Source organism: Nothobranchius furzeri, chromosome 4, assembly GCF_043380555.1.
Source record: "Nothobranchius furzeri strain GRZ-AD chromosome 4, NfurGRZ-RIMD1, whole genome shotgun sequence".
In the NCBI taxonomy this organism is placed as follows: domain Eukaryota; kingdom Metazoa; phylum Chordata; class Actinopteri; order Cyprinodontiformes; family Nothobranchiidae; genus Nothobranchius; species Nothobranchius furzeri.
In genome coordinates, this window is record NC_091744.1 from 55,382,502 (window position 1) to 55,401,473 (window position 18,972).

At 45.6% G+C, this 18,972-nt stretch overlaps 1 protein-coding gene and 1 pseudogene across 1 annotated transcript in view; one reads left to right on the top strand and one right to left on the bottom strand.

Moving 5' to 3' along the window:
* The window catches only part of nfatc3b (nuclear factor of activated T cells 3b), a 46,777-nt gene that overhangs the window by 24,306 nt on the left and 3,499 nt on the right, over positions 1-18,972 (bottom strand). The gene's annotated exons all lie outside the window — the stretch shown is intronic.
* On the top strand, positions 7,613-8,980 carry LOC139069634 (uncharacterized; annotated as a pseudogene).

Here is an 18,972-nt window from a genome sequence, read left to right on the forward strand (position 1 = left end):
TGATGTTATATCTTTCGTATTGCCTGTTTTTAATATTGTCTTTTTAATAAGTGTTTTTGCTTGGAGTTGACTGTGGACTGTGGGTGTGGCTGAAAACAAAAACTCATGATTGAGGAGAGAGCTGTGGCAGGAGCAGGTGGCATAAAAAGGCAGACTGCAGAGCTGGAGGTGAACAACCAGGCAGCAGATTTGATAACCCAAGGAGTGCGCAAAAAGGAGTACCCCTACCGCACTGAGGAACGGTCCGGCAGCGCAGATCGAGGAGTGGCGGATCGTGAGTCCAGGACGGCAAGAGAGCCGTGAGAGGGACAACAGCGTGTGTGCGGACGGAAACTGGGCAGGGGTGGAACTCTGCCCTCACCTGTGAGTACCGTTGTTTTCTCCTTACACATTGTGCCGGAGATTGAAGGAGGATTGCGGGTAGGCCTGCAGGCAGTGCGTCTGGCCAGTGTGTTATATTTGCAGTCACGCCGGGCAGAGCTGGAGGATTGTGGAAGGGTAGCGTGACAGCGGCGGTGACGAGGATCGCAGTGACGTCAGCTAGGCCTTGTACCTGATGCCAGGAGGTGGTTGGAATGCAGCAGGGGAGCGGTGCTGATGGGACTGGACCTACTGCTGGCGCTGTGGAACATTATTTTTCTTCCTTTAGGGGACTTCTAGTGCTTGTACAGAGGTTTTTTTTTAATGGGACTTTTTAATCTTTTATAGAAAAGAGAATTTTGTCTGTGCCCTTATATTGTTCTCACCTAAAGGGAATAAAAGTGAGAATCCTCTGGTTTATATTCTGGTCCCTGGGTTCTGATTTTGCTGCTCTCCCTTGGTTAAAGGTGACCTCGAGTCGGCTGTGTCGGATTTTGCGGCCCGACAAATGTTCAACTTAACCCAGTGTTTCCCTTACATAGGCTTAGCCATGGCGGCCCGCTGCGGCTGAAATCCCAGCGTCTTGCCTACAAGATCCCAAGTTTAATTGACTTATTTACTTATTTTTGCGCCGTTTCCTGAGGAAGCAGCGGGAACTACTGTGTTGTTGCTTGTGATCTCAGCCGGCAGGCAGCAAGGAGGAGGAGGCAGGGCAGGGTGGTTACAGCTAGGGATGAGCCGGATCATGGACGTAATTTTGGGGGGGGACATGTCCCCCCCACTTTTTCCAAAGTCAAGTTTTGACCCCTGCACTTTTTACCATCCAAAAACAATTTTACGCTATATTAAATTGACACTGGTTGAGCTCTAGGACCAAGCAGAAAACAACCGTTTGTGTTGAAGCCTGTTTCCCATTAGAACATACTGTAAAGACAACCTCTGCAAAGAATCACACCCTTGCACTTCTCAAAAGAGACTGGTGGTAAACAAAGCCGTTCGGTCACACGTACTGACGTAAGTTATACATAACATCGCAACGTTGCGTTTTATTTTGAAAATAACAGGGGATTTCGTCGGCATAGAACACTGGACCAGATCTATGGCCTTACCCCGGTTTCACACTGCAAGCATCAGTGGAACGGAACGGCAGCGAAGCGGCACCGCTTCAAATATCATCCAATTATAGTCTATGGAGTGTTTCAAACCAGCCGCGACGCGGCAATTTCCAGGCGTGTCCCAGAAGCGGCATGCCGCACTGCTAAAGATAGGATCGAGTTCTACTTATTCCGCGAGCCGCTTCTGGGACACGTCAATTTCCGCAGTTTACATAGTGCGAGACAGGAAACCACACGGTTTCAGTGTAAAATCCCCTGTTTTTTTCAAAATAAAATGCAACGTTACAATGTTATATATAACTTACGTCAGTACGTGTGACCAAACAGCTTTGTTTACCACCAGTTTCTTTCGAGAAGTGCAACGGTGTGATTCCTCGCGGGGGTTGTGATCTCTCGATGAGGAAGGTGTTTGGAAGTCTCGAGGGATTTTAGAATCTCGCGGGTACAGCGAGGCGCAATGAGGAAGCCGTGCAGTGGCCAAGACACTCCCGGTGTGAAAAGGACTGCTTTGAAGTTCGCGAGTTAGCCACTGCACTGCTATTCTGTTCTGCTGATGCTTGCAGTGTGAAACCAGGGTTAGGAGGATCCTAGAGGGTCTACAGCAGGGCTTTGCAATTCCTGGCCTGGAGGGCCGGTATCCCTCATCATAAAGCATATGTCCTGATGATGCTCGACCTCAGTGACGCTTTTGATACAGTGGACCACTAGACATATTAAGACTGCAGAGGTCACCACTGGCCACTAGGGTGTGCTGTAATCAAACCTCGAGGGAAAAAGGTGTATTCAGGGATGTGCCTGAAGTCAAGTACATGTGACTATCCCTGACTGTATATACTGCTGCTCAACTATCACACTGCTGTCTATCTATGCTACTGTTCGACTTGTATCTACAAGTCTTCACCTGCTTGTTAAGCTAATGTAATGGTCACATTGTCAGTATGCATGCTAAGCCGCGCTGCATTTATTTACCTATTTTATCGCATTGCTTAGCTTTGGCCATCAGCCCATACTGCTGCTTCACGCTGCCGTTAGCTTCTGCTCACTCAGCTTTGTATGTCACCACGGGGCTCCTTCATCCTTGTCAATAAAGCCATAAGACATCGAGGAGTCTATTTCTTCAAAGACTATAACTAAATCACCATTTTATCACTTTCATCAAATAGCAAGAGTCAAAGTCCTATCCAGACTAGACTAGACTTTGATAAAAGCATGAACGACTTTCTCTATCAATCAAACTATAGGAGCCAAATATGTTGTTTGGTTTTCTTTGGTCTTGATGCTTTAATTGATATGTGGGCGTGTCATTATTACTGGGCGGAATAAAGGTAGTGATGTCATTGTTTCACTGATCTTGTTTCCACTTTGCCGGTGTCTTCTAGCACTGATGATTTGTTGCACTTTTTTCAATCTTCCTGCCTTACTGTGCTAGATCAGATAGCCCCTATGAGACCTAGACGCTCTAAAGTTCGGTCGGATCCCTGGATCAGTGCAACTACCAGATCTGTCAGGCGTGAGTGCAGAAGAGCCGAGCGTAGATGGAAAAAGGATAAGCTTCAGATTTCATACCAAATAATGATAGATACCTGGGCTCGTTACCAGAAAGTAGTTAAAGATGCCCGTAATAAATTCTTTTCAAATATTATTACTGCATCCTTTGGCAACCAGCGTGTCCTGTATCAGACCCTCAATGCTGTTCTTTCAGCCAGTGACCACCACTCTCTTACTACCTCGGATGCTCAATGCACTCAAATTTTGAAATTTTTTCTTGGAAAAATTGCTAGTATCCGGTAGGGCTGTCGCGGTAACCGCAAAAATGAAATATCGCAATATGAAGAAGCCCACAGCGCTGCATCATGGGCCACAGCGATTACTGAACTTGGTTCAACTCAATGATGCATGTTGAGAAGGATGGCTGCACTGGTATCAAAACGAAACGTTACTTCGCTCCTTTGGGAGCACTTTGGTTTTCAGTACGTCAGCTGCTGCGCAGCCAGAGTCCTTGGCCGAGACAGAGCTGCCACCAGCGGCAAAAAATAATAATAAAGGCTCGGAGACCTGCTGAAGTCCCGGACAAGCACTGCTTCTGCAACCGTCCTGAAGAGAGTTTGAGCCGAGCTGGAGCTCACTCGCTACCTGCAGGAGGAATGCATCCACCCTAAAGAAACCCCCCTGACATGGTGGAGCAACAACCGGGAGAGATTCCCTTTACTCGCACGCAAGTACGTGTGCGTTAGTGCAACGAGCGCACCGTCTGAGAGGGTTTTCAGTGTTGCTGGAAATGTTGCCACCCCTCTCAGATCCTCTCTCAAACTGTATATGGTTAACATGCTGGTTTTCCTTGTAGGTAACAAGGACGTGACCGAGCTATAAATCACCGTCATTCGTGTGTGAAAGTGAAATGATATCTTCGTGTTTTTAATGACATTTTATTAACCCTTGACTCTGGTTCTAATGTATTGCTGGTTTTGTTGGATCTGTCGGCTGCTTTCGATACGGTTGATCATGCTATTCTGCTGACTCGGCTGAACCAGCTGGTCGGCATCCAGGGGACTGCCTTAGACTGGTTTAGGTCCTACTTCTGTGACCGCACCTTTAATGTTATGATGGGTAGTGCTGCCTCCCCCTCTGCAGCTTTGACTTGTGGTGTTCCTCAGGGCTCTATTCTTGGACCCCTTTTATTTAATTTATATATTTTGCCCCTGGGTGACATTTTAAAAAACACCACATTGATTACCATTTTTATGCAGACGATTGCCAATTATATGCCTCTGTGAAGCCTAATGACTCCTTACTGCCCCTTGTTGAATGCTGCAATGATGTGAAGAGCTGGCTGTCAGAAAACTTTCTTTTGCTGAACGACGCTAAGACAGAGGCCATCATTTTCAGCCCTGGTACTTCTCAAAGTCCCCAACTGACCCTTCCATTTATCACAAGTGGGTTGAAAACCCGTGTCACAAACTTAGGGGTTGTGATGGATGCTAAACTAAAAATGGACATTCATGTCAACCAGGTAGTTAAGACCTGTTATTACCACCTGAGGCGTCTCTCTAAAGTTAAGCCCATGTTAAAAAGGCGTCATCTCCATTCAGTTGTCCATGCATTTATTACTTCCCGTCTCGACTACTCTAACTCAAAACTGTACGGTATCTCCTCCTCCACTCTCGCTCGACTTCAGCTTGTGCAGAACGCAGCAGCTCGTTTCTTGACTGGCACCAGGCAGCGGGAACACATCACACCGGTTTTAGCAAATCTCCATTGGCTCCCCATCCATCTCCGGATAGAGTTTAAGATCCTGGTTTTTGTTTTTAAATCCCTCAATAACTTAGCACCTGGCTACTTGTCTGAGCTCATTCACCCATATGTCCCTACAAGATCCCTCCGATCAGCTGACCAACACCTTCTACATGTCCCTAGCTCTCGCTGTAAGTCCCGCGGGGAGCGCGCCTTTTCAGTTTGTGCACCAAAGCTCTGGAAACACTTGCCCCTCCCGATCAGACTCTCTTCCTCTCTTTCACTTTTTAAGTCTCGTGTAAAAACTCACCTTTATTCTCTGGCTTTTTATTCTGTCTAACTTATTCCCTTTCTCCTTTTCTTTTCGAGTTGGATTACTTGATTTTAATGGATTTAGTTTCTATTTTTGATTGTTTTTATTGTGTGTTTTTGTTCAGCACTTTGGTCGGCTCTCATGCCGTGTTTAAATGTGCTATATAAATAAAATTGGTATGGTATGGTATTGTTGGCGTCAGGCACTATTCCGGAAGGGCAAACAGGTTATTGACCGCTGTGGCGTGAAGACGTTTGAATGGGAAGGTAAGCGAATTACTCCTATCATTGTTTCACCTGGAATGCAATCAACATTAAACAAGAAGCATTATCATAACAATTCCACGCTTAAGACTGTTTTTTAAGCAAATAGTAATTTAATTAGTCAACATCGGATCAACACAGAGCATCAACCAGGTCCTGGTCTAACAGCCTCAGAAGTTCGAGTAATGGACTTGACTTCTACACAAACTTTATTCAAAAGAAAATGCTGCTCAAAGTGCTTAACAGATTAAAATTACCCAATTTAACCCATATTCCCATCCAGTCGTCATCGTCTTCCTCTGCTTATCCGGGTCCGGGTCGTGGGGGCAACATCCCAACTAGGGAGCTCCAGACCGTCCTCTTCCCGGCCACCTCCACCAGCTCCTCCGGCAGGACCCCAAGACGTTCCCGGACCAGATTGGAGATGTAACCTCTCCAACGTGCCCTGGGTCGACCCGGGGGCCTCCTGCCGGCAGGACATGCCCGAAACACCTCCCCAGGGAGGCGTCCAGGAGGCATCCTGACCAGATGCCCAAACCACCTCAACTGACTACTTTCGATCCGGAGGAGCAGCGGTTCTACTCCGAGTCCCTCCCGATTGTCCAAGCTTCTCACCCTATCTCTAAGGCTGAGCCCAGCAACCTACGGAGGAAACTCATTTCGGCCGCTTGTATCCGTGATCTCGTTCTTTCGGTCACTACCCAAAGCTCATGACCATAGGTGAGGATTGGGATGTAGATCGACCGGTAAATCGAGAGCCTGGCTTTCTGGCTCAGCTCCCTCTTCACCACGACAGATCAGCTCAGCGTCTGCATCACTGCAGACGCTGAACCAATCCGCCTGTCAATCTCCCGACCCCTCTTACCCTCACTCGTGAACAAGACACCGAGATACTTAAAACTCCTCCACTTGAGGTAGGACCTCTTTCCCGACCCGGAGTTGGCAAGCCACCCTTTTCTGGTCGAGAACCATGGTCTCAGATTTGGAGGTACTGATCCTCATCCCAGCCACTTCACACTCGGCCGCAAACCTACCCAGCAAGAGCTGAAGGTCAGAGCTGGATGAATATTCCCATCCCTTCCCCATGAATATAAAAACAATTGTGACAGTTACACCCCCATCCCACAACCCATTTGCCAGGCACACACACACACACCCTAAAACCTATTTCTTCCGGCTGAACTACTGCAATGGTATCCTAACTGGTCTTCCCAATAAAGCTGTGAAGCAACTGCAGCTTGTTCAGAATGCTGCTGCTAGAGTCTTAACAAGAACGAAGAGAACAGAGCACATCACTCCTGTTCTCGGATCCCCACACTGGTTACCAGTAAACTACAGAATAGATTTCAAAGTGCTCCTACTAGTTTATAAATCACTCAATAGCATAGGACCAAAATACATGTCAGATCTCATTCCTGTATATACACCCAATAGGGCCCTGAGATATTTAGCTAACAATCAGCTGGTAGAACCTCGAGTCAGAACCTAACAGGGTGAAGATGTTTTTAGTTACTATGCTGCTCACATATGGAATCAGCTTCCCCTGGACCTCAGATGTGCCCCAAATCTAGTGTTGTTTAAATCAAAACTTAAAACCCTAATGTACTCATCAGCCTTTGAATGAATTGTTTCTTATGCTGCATCGTCTCCACTGTACTGTGATGTAATTGTTCAACCTTAATTCTGTCTTCCTTTTAGCTCTAAATTATAATTTTATCTGTGTATATTTTAATTTGTGTTCTCGTGTTTGTTGTTGTTGTTGTTGTGCCATTTCATGCCAAGTGTAAAGCACACTGAATTGCCCAGTGTTTGAAATGTGCTCTATAAATAAAGCTGCCTTGCCTATCTAGAACATTTTAGGTTTCAACACACCTGATTTCAATCAGCAGGCTTCTGCAGAGCATGATGAGCTGCTGCACAGGTGATTTAACCACTGAATCAAGTGTGATGGAGCAGAGTAACAACTCAAATGTGCTGGGGCCTCATTTATCAAGCTTGCTTACACACAAAACGGGGTCGGAAAACTGCGTAAGCAACTTTCCATGCAAACTTTGGGATTTATGAAAGAAAACTTAGTGGAAAAATGTGCACAACTTTAAGTTGACTAAGGACCTGGCTTACGCACGTTTTGGACATGGAGAGCACCTGCAGTGCTGCTGCTGAGAAGGCTAAAATTATGAAATCCTGCAGCATTATCACTTGTACTGCTTCATTTTTACACAGAACAAGACTCCCCCCCCCAACCCAGCATATGAAATGGATGTAACAAATCCAGACTGGGCACCAACACTGCATATGGGCCATGACGACATAACTGTATCGGACTCCGATTGGCACGCAAGGCATATGCAACGGAAGTGAAAAAGAGCACACATTGCAGATCCCCCCCCAAACATACTAAATTGCACTTATTGTACAGTTACCCGCAAATAACTCAAAGATGAATCACACAACTGTCATTGGAATATTGGTGTACATTAACCTTATGTCTATGCACCTTATTTTATCTTACAGGCTTGATGATCAATGAAGGTCAGACAGAAGAAGATAACCATGTCGTGGAGGCAGTTGACAGCAGTTGTGTTGGACAAGTGGAGGTTGACGTACCAGCTCCAAATGTGGACAGTGGTGATGGGAGTGACAGCGTCACAGAAACTGAAGGGCAGACGAAGGATTGTGTGTGCACGGAACAGGGCAGAGCTGAAATAAACCAGCTGTTGGAGGAGAACAGACTGCTTCGAGCACAGTTGCAAAAGACAGAGCTGAATGAAACTTTCTTAAAGGACAATACCGAAAAAGTAAGATATTACACTGGTCTACATTGTTATGCTGTCTTCATGTCCCTCTTCAGCACTGTCAAAGACTTCCTGCCAATATCAAAGAAACTGACAGGTTTCCAAATGCTCTTACTCACACTAATGCGTCTGAGACTTGATCTTCAAGTCCAGCATCTTTGCCATCTATTCGTTGTGTTCCACAAAACACTGTCTTCTGTCTTCACCGATACCATTGATGTATGCCTGCTTAGGAGCACTGGTGCACTGGCCCGAGAGGCATTGTCTGCAGGCCACAATGCCTCCACAGTTAACTGTAACCTTTGGAAAACGAGTGGCCATCATAGTTGACTGTTTTGAGATTCGAACAGAACGACCATCAAATTTAAAGGCACGTGCACAAACACACTCCCATTACAAGTGTACACACACTATAAAATACCTCATCGGGATTACACCCCGTGGAGCTATTTCTTTCATTTCCAGGGGATGGGGGGGGGGGGGGGTCGTGCATCAGATAAACACATCACAGAGAGATGTGGCATTCTTCAAAAGCTGTTACCAGGGGACATAGTATTGGCAGACAGAGGCTTTGACATCTGAGATGCTGTAGGAATGATGTGTGCGGAGGTCAAGATTCCAGCTTTCACAAAAGGCTACTCTCAACTTGAGGCCAGGGACGTTGAACAAACAAGAGCAATTGCCCACCTGAGAATTCACGTTGAGCGAGTAATAGGTACTTTGCGCAACAAGTACAAAATGTTACACACTACAATGCCAATCAGATTACTCTTATCATGTGAGGGTGAAGACACAACACTTCTTGATAAAATCGTTAAGGTTTGCTGTGTTTTTGTTAATATGTGCCCCAGTGTGGTTGTCAAACCAGGGCCAAATGACACTTGCTCCTGTTGAGTATTGTTACAGCTGTTTTTTGAATGTACAGTACATTGTAAATAGTTGTACTTCGTGTAAAGTTGTTTTAATAAAACAAGAAAGAATAGTATATTTGTTTTTTTATTATTGATCTTTTCACATGTATTTAGCAAGTGCTTTAAAAAGAACATGCAAACAATTTACATCCCACACACAGCTGTGATCAATCTTGTAACACAACATGAAACATTACAGACTATTTAGAGCAGCACGTTGTTTCGAGAAGTATTTCCCAACAAGTTCAGGAAGACACGCTCTTGTGCTTGCTTTAAGCGCGGTTTCCAGAAATCCACAGCAGGAAAGATGCGGATCACAGCAAGGTCTCTCTGTGTCCACACAACGAGGTCACAGTGGTTGGCGCCCGTAACAAAGATTTGTGTTTGTACCTGACAGTAGTATGGGTGCGCCTGCTTCAACTGAAGACCATTAGCAGCTACCTCCAAGCAAAAGTCTTTGTCCTGTGCAGCCAAAGCCTCCTTAATGCTGGCCATTCGTTGTTTAAAAGGACACTTTATCTCCAAGCACCCCTTTCCACAACAGTCACATTTTGCCAGTCCGTCTGGAGATGCTCCTACTTCTGGAAAATTGGTGTTCACACAGAAACCACATAAACGCACCTGCAGCTTGCGGTGATTTGATGCTATTATCTCGGTGTAGGCCTTTCTTGCATCCTCTTCATGCTCGACACCCCAACTTGTTTGCACAGTAGAAAAGGTCTTTTCTGGGTAACACACACGATTCACAACACTATGGGCTGAAGTGTCCAAACTTGTAGCCAAAACAGCATGCATAGCCGAAGCTGTGATTCTCCCTGCATGCAAGAGAAACCATGCAGGTATCATGTGCTATGATCTAGTCTGTGCTTCAATCTCTGCTGCCTGCGCCTCTGTAACACTTGCTGCCGTAAGAAACTTTAGACAGTGCACCTGAAGATCCAGAAGGCCAAGGGACTCAGCTTCTCTGTTGTGTAAACACACTAGGGATTGGGGTAATGTAGGTGAATTTGTAGTGTAGTTGGTGTAATAGTTTGACTCCACACAAAGTCACTGCTTTGCTGTGCTTCTGCAGCGTATCGAGTAATGGTGACAAATCCTCCAGCCTTGCAATAGGAATGTGCCTTTTTTGCGATCGCCTCCTTTTGCCTCTCGATGCAGATGGTGTGTTTATGTTTTCATCAAGAACAAGTTTTTGGGCTGCTGCTGAGGAGAAGTCAATGTTATGTACAATGTCAGGCTGTATCTTGGTCATTTTTCCAGGCAATACCCAATATGCAGGCTCGTCTCTTACAGTTTTGGTTCCTCTGATACACACTGTAGCCTCGACTTTAAACAACAGAGCAGCGACATGGGTGCAGGTCTCTGCCACTCCGGCCATGCATGTGCAGTGAGCAGCCTCAACCCTCCCATTGGAGCTCACAATGACCCATGGCTGTAATGCAGTTTCATTCAGTCGTGAGTGCAGGACCTTAAACACACAAAAATCACTTATAATATTAAGTCTGTAATTAACCAAGGCCAATATAGATGGGTTGGCTGTACATGCAAATCAAAAACTGTAACAAGGAAGTTGTTTAGAAAGTTATCATGTTCAAAGCGACTTACCTTTGTCTTAATGACAACACACTCGCAGCGTGGAGGCTTAAAGACGGACAAATCTTGCACCCAGCCATTCGTGAATTGGATGTGGGCCTCCAGGGATTTATAATTCTTAAACTGCTTCGCTGTGTATGCGCTTACTCCACAGACAAGCTATGCGAAGATATCGGGATAGGACAAAGACGGAAGATCGTCTGGGTTACCACTCCACCTCGTTATTTCATATGGGTCCACACTACCGAAGCAAGCAGTTTTTTCAAAGTACCTTCTCTTGGCATCTGGGCACAATCGGTCGCGATACAGCCCTTTTTTTTTGCGCTGATTTTGAGCATGATTCTATCACTCCCGATTCCAACACTCCAACACTGTGTGCTTGTTTAGCTCTCTGGCCAACTGTCATGGCGCCGCGATCCCACAATGCACTGCGGCGTGACGTCAACTCCAAAGCCCTATATGCATGAGATCCACAAGGCACTTTGCACTGACTATTTATGGCAGTAACCCCCAAATTCCACTACCTCAGCTCCGCTCCGGTCCGCCCCCGCCTTCCGCAGCAGCTCGCTTCCGAACTCAATTTTTACTGGTACCCGCTCTACAACGGCTCCGCTCCGGTGCGGAGACCTGAGGAGAGCAAACAAGCATGCGCGGGATTTTCGAGATCTTGCGATACAGTCCGAGCAATAAACGCGGAAGTTAGATCCAAACACCCGTTGTGTGGGAGAAGCATCGGCATGAGCTGTTTAATCTGCCTATCATTTGTGTTGAGAGATCAGCAATGTTTGGATCAACAAAGTGTGTCTACTTTGATAGTGGAAACTGTATTTTAGGGATGCACCGATCAGGTTTTTTGCTGCCGATCACCGATACCGATATCAAAGAATGCTGATCACCGATACCGATACCGTGGATTGGCCAGGAATTTTCTACAACATTATAATGAGTGCTACAAACTACATAATCTGGGAATAAAGGAAATGTAACCTAATCTAAAATGGTCTGTATTAGGGTTGTCACGGTGTGAAAATTTAACCTCACCGTTATTGTGACCAAAATTACCACGGTTTTCGGTATTATCGCGGTATTTTTTTAAACGTGCTACATTTTCACACAATTAAATAAACCCTGTATGTCAGGAAATATTGTCCTCAGTTTGTGTCTAAATTTTGCCTAAAATGTGTTATTTTGTAATTATGTTGTTCATTTGTTTACATGTTTCCCCTTTAGCCTTTAAAATACCAATATTTGTCCATAACTTCTTATTTTATGTCTGTTTGATGTCATCATTTTAAAAATATTAGATCAGATGATACTCAGTACTCAAGTAGCCTTCTAATCAGATACTTTTTTACCCTTACTTGAGTAATAAACCCTATATCAGGAGAATATTGTCCTCGGTTTGTGTCCTTCCAGTGAGCTTTGCAGATGTGGGAAAATGTCATCAGGCAGTAATCGTTGTTAAATTCATAATTATTCTCGGAGAGAGACCAACTCTTATCTGCCCCTGGGAGCCCCGTAATGCATAGCGTCATTTCAACATGGGGGTGTCCGCGACACGGTTTATATGCAGGTAGCGGCGCTGCGGCTGCTTTATATAGCGACTCGTTGCATTCTCCCTCAACCCAAATCCTCGGATCACGCATTTTAGCTAAAACGCTAACGTTAACTTGCCTTGCGTTGACTGTAGAGTTGTGGGTGATGGTCACGCAGATGTGTCATGAGATTTGAAGCGTTGCTGCCTTTCACAGACACTTTTTCTGCTCGCGCTGCAAACAGGATAGCCGTCCGTCCGTCTTCTATAAACTCCCTCGGCATTCTTCAAATATCTAAAATATGCCCGTACTTCCGACTTTGTCTTCTTTGAGGGATAATAAATGTCCTCCTGAGTGCTGCCGTCTCCTCCTTTCACCATTATTTCAGCTTTAGCTTCAAGAAAGTTTTGTTGTAAACAAAGCGTGCACGTGCCGCCGGCAACTTCAGCCGATGATACGGTGGCTGGTAAGGGTCACCGCGCCTACACCGCAGCCACGGTAAACCCACCAAGATAATATAGTTTTTTTTAAAAACAAGACGGTTATTATTATTGTCAACTTTTTCTTTTTTTTTTTTTTACCGGGGTTTACCGCTACACTGGTTACCGTGACAACCCTACCTGATCGGTTTGCTTTGATCTATTTTGAAAATTCCGATCAAAACCGATAGGGGCGCTATCGGCCGATTACGATCAAATGCCAATCCATCGGTGCATCCCTACTGTATTTATGGCTTAATTTTGTGCATTTAAACTTCAGCCGCCATTGATAGTGGTTAAAAGTTGTTAAATCTGTGCATATGAAACAAAAAATGCCTTTTGTTTATCGATTTATTGTGAAAAACGGAAATTGTGCTTGCTCCTTTTCCTGTTGGGCCGTTGTGATTTCTGTCCATTTACTGCGGAGGTGCGCCAGCGTCCGGCGAAAATAGGATCGATTCTATTTTTGCCGGACTCCGGAACAGAGGGTGGCGCACGGCGCCGCACTGCCGGAGCACGGCCGCAGTAGTGGAATTGCTCTGATTGACTACAACGGGACCGATTTAGCTCCGGCGTTCGTGTCGGAGCGGAGCGGAGCGCAGCGCAGCGGAGCGGAGGTAGTGGAATTTGGGGGTTAGTGGGCGTGGTGAGGGCGGGATGTAACTAAAATGCACCTGAGAGCCTTTCTAGATGGTTTCTGATTTATGAAGCGGAGATAGCATGCAGCTGTGCGTACTCCATTTTTGATAGATCACAAACCTATTTGGTGTAAGTACTTTTTTTTTTTTTTTTTGCTGAGCTTTAGTACAGTTTTAGTAAGGATTCTACCAATGTTTGATAAATGAGATCCCTGGACACTGGCCCTCCGGGCCTGGAATTAAATACCCCTGTTCTATTGGACTAAGCCCAACCAGTCTTCATGTGTTGTGCAGATTTAAAGGAAACGTTAAATCGTATCCCTCAATCAAATCAAATCAAAGATAATTTCCCTCTGGGATTAATAAAGTAAGAGTTTCAGTACACACAATTCAGAAATCAGACATACATGGGCAAGACACATGACAAGAATTGGTGACAGCGGTCATTCGCAACCCTGAGTCGCGCCACCCCAATAGAGATAAGAGGGGTTTACATGAGGGCTGGTTCAGGTGGAGAGGAAAAAAAGGCACTTCAGAGTTACCCTCCATAGGGAGGGCAGCTTTGCTCTGCAAAAAACCCCACCTCAAACAGATATGCAACAGACTTCAGACATTGCACAACATAAGTGTCCACTAGGTGGGGTGGTGGGTTGGGACTATCCCCACTTCAGTTCCTGCAGCCACGACAGAAGCAGCGCATGTCACCTCAGTGTGGATAGGGGGAGGAGCATTGAGGGTTGGAGGGTTGCAGTGATCCTGGAACGTTTCAGCGGCATTCCCGCAGTCCTGCCCAGGCTGGGATAGGAGATAGAGTTGAGTTGCCATAGCGACGGCACATTCCATATATCTTCTGAGGGGGGGGGGGGGGGGGTTCGTTGTAGCCTTGAAGGCTCAAGGACGCCAGATTCCTATTAGAAATTGTTTTGGGGCCAGACAGAGATAATTTCCTCTCTGTCTTACAGTTTGTTGGTCCTCAACCTCTCAAAATCCCAGTAATGGACATTAAACTATCCTAATCCGTGCTGATTCGTCCATTCTCTCCTTGATGGCATCCATCTTTGTGCCAATGAATGAATCTCAGCCAAAGTCCCAAGCTCACGATTAATCTCGACAATTTATGAGAGTCTGTGAATTCACAGCGCGGTGCAATCCATCTCTGAGCTCCGGGATCCGGCCAATATTCCTCGACAGCTCGTTAATTTCCCGGTAAGCCAGGTAGCCTCCAATGCCGATCAGCAGGAAACCCGACACCAACACCACGAATATCCACACATCTTCAGAGTCCTCCACAGAGAGCTGGTCTGTCCTGGAGAGGCATCCGGGAGCCCCTTCTCCCGTTCTCATCATTGAAAAAATTTGATCAACTGCGTTGAGTGACCAACTGACGAGATCCATTTTAGTGAATTTCAGTTTCCAGAAAAAATGCAGAAGCAGCCGTGCACCCAGCACACACAGACAGACAAAGGCCTTAAGGATAAGATATGGAGGAGAGGAGAAGAAAAGCATCTGCACCCTCCAAGAGCTGGAAGAAGAAAAGTCCTGTTGGGGGGGAGTGGGGAGGGGGGGTGGGTGGGTATGTACTCCGGAAGTAGGCCCCTTGATACAGACTTATGGCAGTTTCACATCTGGGCCAGCACGGACCGGACGAGGTAGCTTTTAAAGTGTTCACAGGATGAACAACTAAGTCCTTCAGGGGTACTTCTGAGTTAAAAAATGTACCATGCTCAACTGGTTGTTTTTCCAGCCATCATACCAAGGCGGTCTGCTTCCAGCTGAACTGGTCCAACACACCCACTGTCAACTGATTGACCGGCTGAAATTCATGCCTACAGTTAAGGGGTGCCTCACATGTGCGATTTATTACCGTTCTGGATACCGAGAAGTTAACTTTGATGAGTTCGGGCGCATGCGCACGCTGCGACCAGCTGTGTGAGAGATTGGCGTCCTGGTTGAGTGGGTTTTTGTGGGTTTTTTGGAGCGTTTTAATACAATCTTTGTGCCCCAGCTAACCTTAAATCCTTCTCACGGTGATAAGATGGATTTATGCAGGTTGATTGCGCTGGGAATTTTGATTGCGTGGCTGTTTGCTGCCGGAGGGAATGGAGCTGTTATGGCGGGGAGGCAACTCTACTCCAGGGAGATGCTGCTACAGCTGAGATCGACAGGCAAGACAGTTGAATCGGATCTGGTGCTGCATCGGTTGAAGTCCGGGGATAACGGAAGATCAAGCCATGATGTTTCTGGGATGAGAAGGAAACGTGGAAAATGCGGTGGAGTGCGAGTCCGCATGAGGAAGTGCCGACTAAATTGCATTCCTTTACCCTCAATCATTATGGGAAATGTTCAATCCTTGAGGAAAAAAACGGACAAATTACATGCATGCGTCCGATATCAGAAGGACTTTGGACAGTGCGGCATTCTGGCTTTCTCGGAAACATGGCTTACACATCAAGAACAGGATTCGGACCTGGCGATTGATGGCTTCGGAGCTCTGCTTCGTTTGGATCGACAGGCTGAGTTGACGGGGAAACAGCAAGGCGGAGGGGTATGTTTATACGTAAACCAACAATACTGCAAATCAATCAAGATACATGAAAGAATCTGCAACCCGGATGTAGAATTGCTTTCAGTCTCAATGCGCCCCTTCTACCTGCCGCGGGAGTTCCCGCAACTCTTTTTTACTATGGTGTATATTCACCCGAAAGCAAATGCTCAGTTAGCCTCCAGCACTATCTTTGACACTGTGCAGAGACTGCAGTCAATATCCCCAGATGCGCCCAATTTCATTCTGGGGGGTTTTAATCATGTGAATTTAGGTAAGACGCTTAAAAACTTGTACCAGTACGTGACCTGTTCTACTAGGAAGGACAGAACTCTGGACATGTGCTACGGGTCTATAGAGAATGCTTATAAATCCTTCTCTCTTCCACCTCTGGGATCTTCAGATCATAACTGTGTGCATCTCTTGCCAAACTACAAGACTATGTTTAAAAGAGAGAAAGTAAGGACCAGGGACGTGAGCACCTGGTCTGAGGAGGCGGTGTTTAACCTACAGGAATGTTTTGACTGTACAGAGTGGGACGTCTTTGTTCAGTCATGTGGAAATGATTTTGACATGTTGGTTGATGTAACCTGCTCATATATGGCTTTTTGTCGTGATATGATAATACCCCATAGATGTGTCAGGATATATCCAAACAACAAACCATGGGTCACAAAAGCAGTAAGATTGTGTATAAAGGAGAAAAATGAGGCTTTTAAACAGGGGTCAGTGGCTGAATTACAGAGGGCTAACATACTGTTAAAAAAAGAGAAAATACAAAGGCTAAACATGAATATAGGAGACAGTTGGAGGACAAAATGGCAGCAAATAAACTTGGTTCGGCATGGACTAGCATGAAAATTATTGCAGGACATGGCTCTGAGGCATAGTACACAACCATCTGTCTAGACCCTTTTAACACTGACAGGGAACTAGCTAATGCCCTGAACAGTTTATAATGTCGGTTTGACGTTCTGGATTTTAGCGGGGAACGAGAAATCCTGAGGGAGAAATGTAAGGATAGAGAGCATTTTAAAGTTGACATGGAGGACATAGGTAGGGCTATCAGGACAGTTAGAATAAACAAGAGCCGAGGACCAGATGACATTTGTGGCCGCTTACTTAAATTCTGTGCATACCAGCTGACACCTATTCTTCGCCATATTTTCAATGAATCTTTACGGTTACAAAAGGTCCCTAAACTATGGAAGGATGCAGAAACTGTACCGATTCCTAAGGTGAGACATCCAGGTATTTTAAACGATTTCTGCCCTGTTGCTCTAACTTCAATTTTAATGAAAATCTTTGAAAAGCTGGTTAGATGCGAGCTTTTAAAGCAGACACAGCGACTGCTGGATCCTCTACAGTTTGCATATCAGGCTGGGAGGGGTGTGGAGGATGCAACGGTCACTCTGTTGGATATGCTTTTTCATCATCTGGACCTAGTAGGAACTCATGCTCGACTCCTCTTTGTGGACTTTTCGTCCGCTTTCAATACAATCCAGCCTCATGTTTTGGTTAATAGGCTAGAGGAACAGTTTCACCTGAGTAAAAGCATGCTTGGGTGGATACTAGATTTTATGATCAACAGAACACAAAAGGTCAGAGTGAATAGTACCCTGTCGGATAAGAAAACTGTGTCTACCAGATCTCCTCAGGGCTGTGTTTTGTCCCCCTTGTTGTATATTTTATACACCAACATGTGCCAAAGCAAACATGAGAGAAGGACAATTATTAAATATGCTGATGATTCTGTAGTTGTAAGTCTCCTAGGAGAAGGGGAATACAGCCATGGACCTGTTCTTGACGATTTTATCTCTTGGTGTGATGAATCATATCTACAACTTAATGTAATTAAAACTAAAGATATGATCATTGATTTTAGAAGGAAGCCTCAACAACAGCATGATCTTTCCATAATCAAAGGTCAAACTATTGAGCAGGTGAAATCATATAAATATCTGGGGACAATTATAGATAGGGAGCTGAATTTTGAGGAAAACTGTGATGCTGTGGGTAAGAAAGGCCAGCAGCGTTTGTACTGCCTTAGAAAACTGTCCTCATTCCATGTGGGCAGGACTATAATGTCCATGTTTTATTGTTCTTTTATTGAAAGTGTTTTATCCTTTTCCTTAGCCTCATGGTTTGGCCAGGCAAATCTTAAACAAAAGGATAGTAAAGTGGTCGGGTCGTCTGCTTGGAAAACAAGTGAAAAGTGTAGCACAACTGTACAGTGGGCAGGTAGACAGAATTGCCAAAGCTATTGTTAGGGACACGGGCCACCCACTGCATGCCCAGCTTGCTCTCCTGCCATCAGGACGGAGATTTATTGTGCCTAAGTGCAGGACCAAGAGGTATAAAAGGAGCTTTATTCCTGAGGCAGTAACGATTCTCAATAAGAAATGAGTCTGGCGTGGCCATTTTACGTGATTTTATTTTTATTTATTCATGTATTGATTTTATATTTTTATTGATGTGTGTATTTTTTGTGACTGTGTGTGTAACTGGGCGCTAATTCTCGTGTCACATGGCAAATCAAATTTACATGCGGGTATTAATAAAGTTACCTTGACCTTTGCCTCAGACTGAAGCTGGAGCAACTGCCTCTCTCACTCACTGCTGTGAGGAACACACACACACACACACACACACACACACACACACACACACACACACACACACACACACACACACACACACACACACACACACACACACACACACACACACACACACACACACACACACACACACACACACACACACACACACACACACACACACACACACACACACGCCTTGAGCTTCACTGCAGACTTTGTTTAAGGGAGACACCACAGACTTTTCCGCGCATCTTTTCCCCTTCCCACGTGCTCGGAGATTTCCCCATTTCTGAGAGGTGTGTGTGGTTCTCAGACAGACGCCACCCAGCCCGGTCCATGCTGGTCCAGATGTGAAACTGCCATTAGGTCCCGGTATGATCGGTGCCAGAGCTAGGTCTGCACTCTGACTTATTGGCAGCAAGTTGGGCTTGTACCTGGTGAGAGTTGGACTCTTTGTCATGATTCTGTTCTTAATGTTTATGGACAGGATTTATAGGCACAGCCAAGGTGCTGAGGAGATCAAGTTTGATGGTCTAAAGCCTGGGGCACACAGAAGACAGATGCACTGCGCCGCGGTTTTGGGAAGTCAAATGG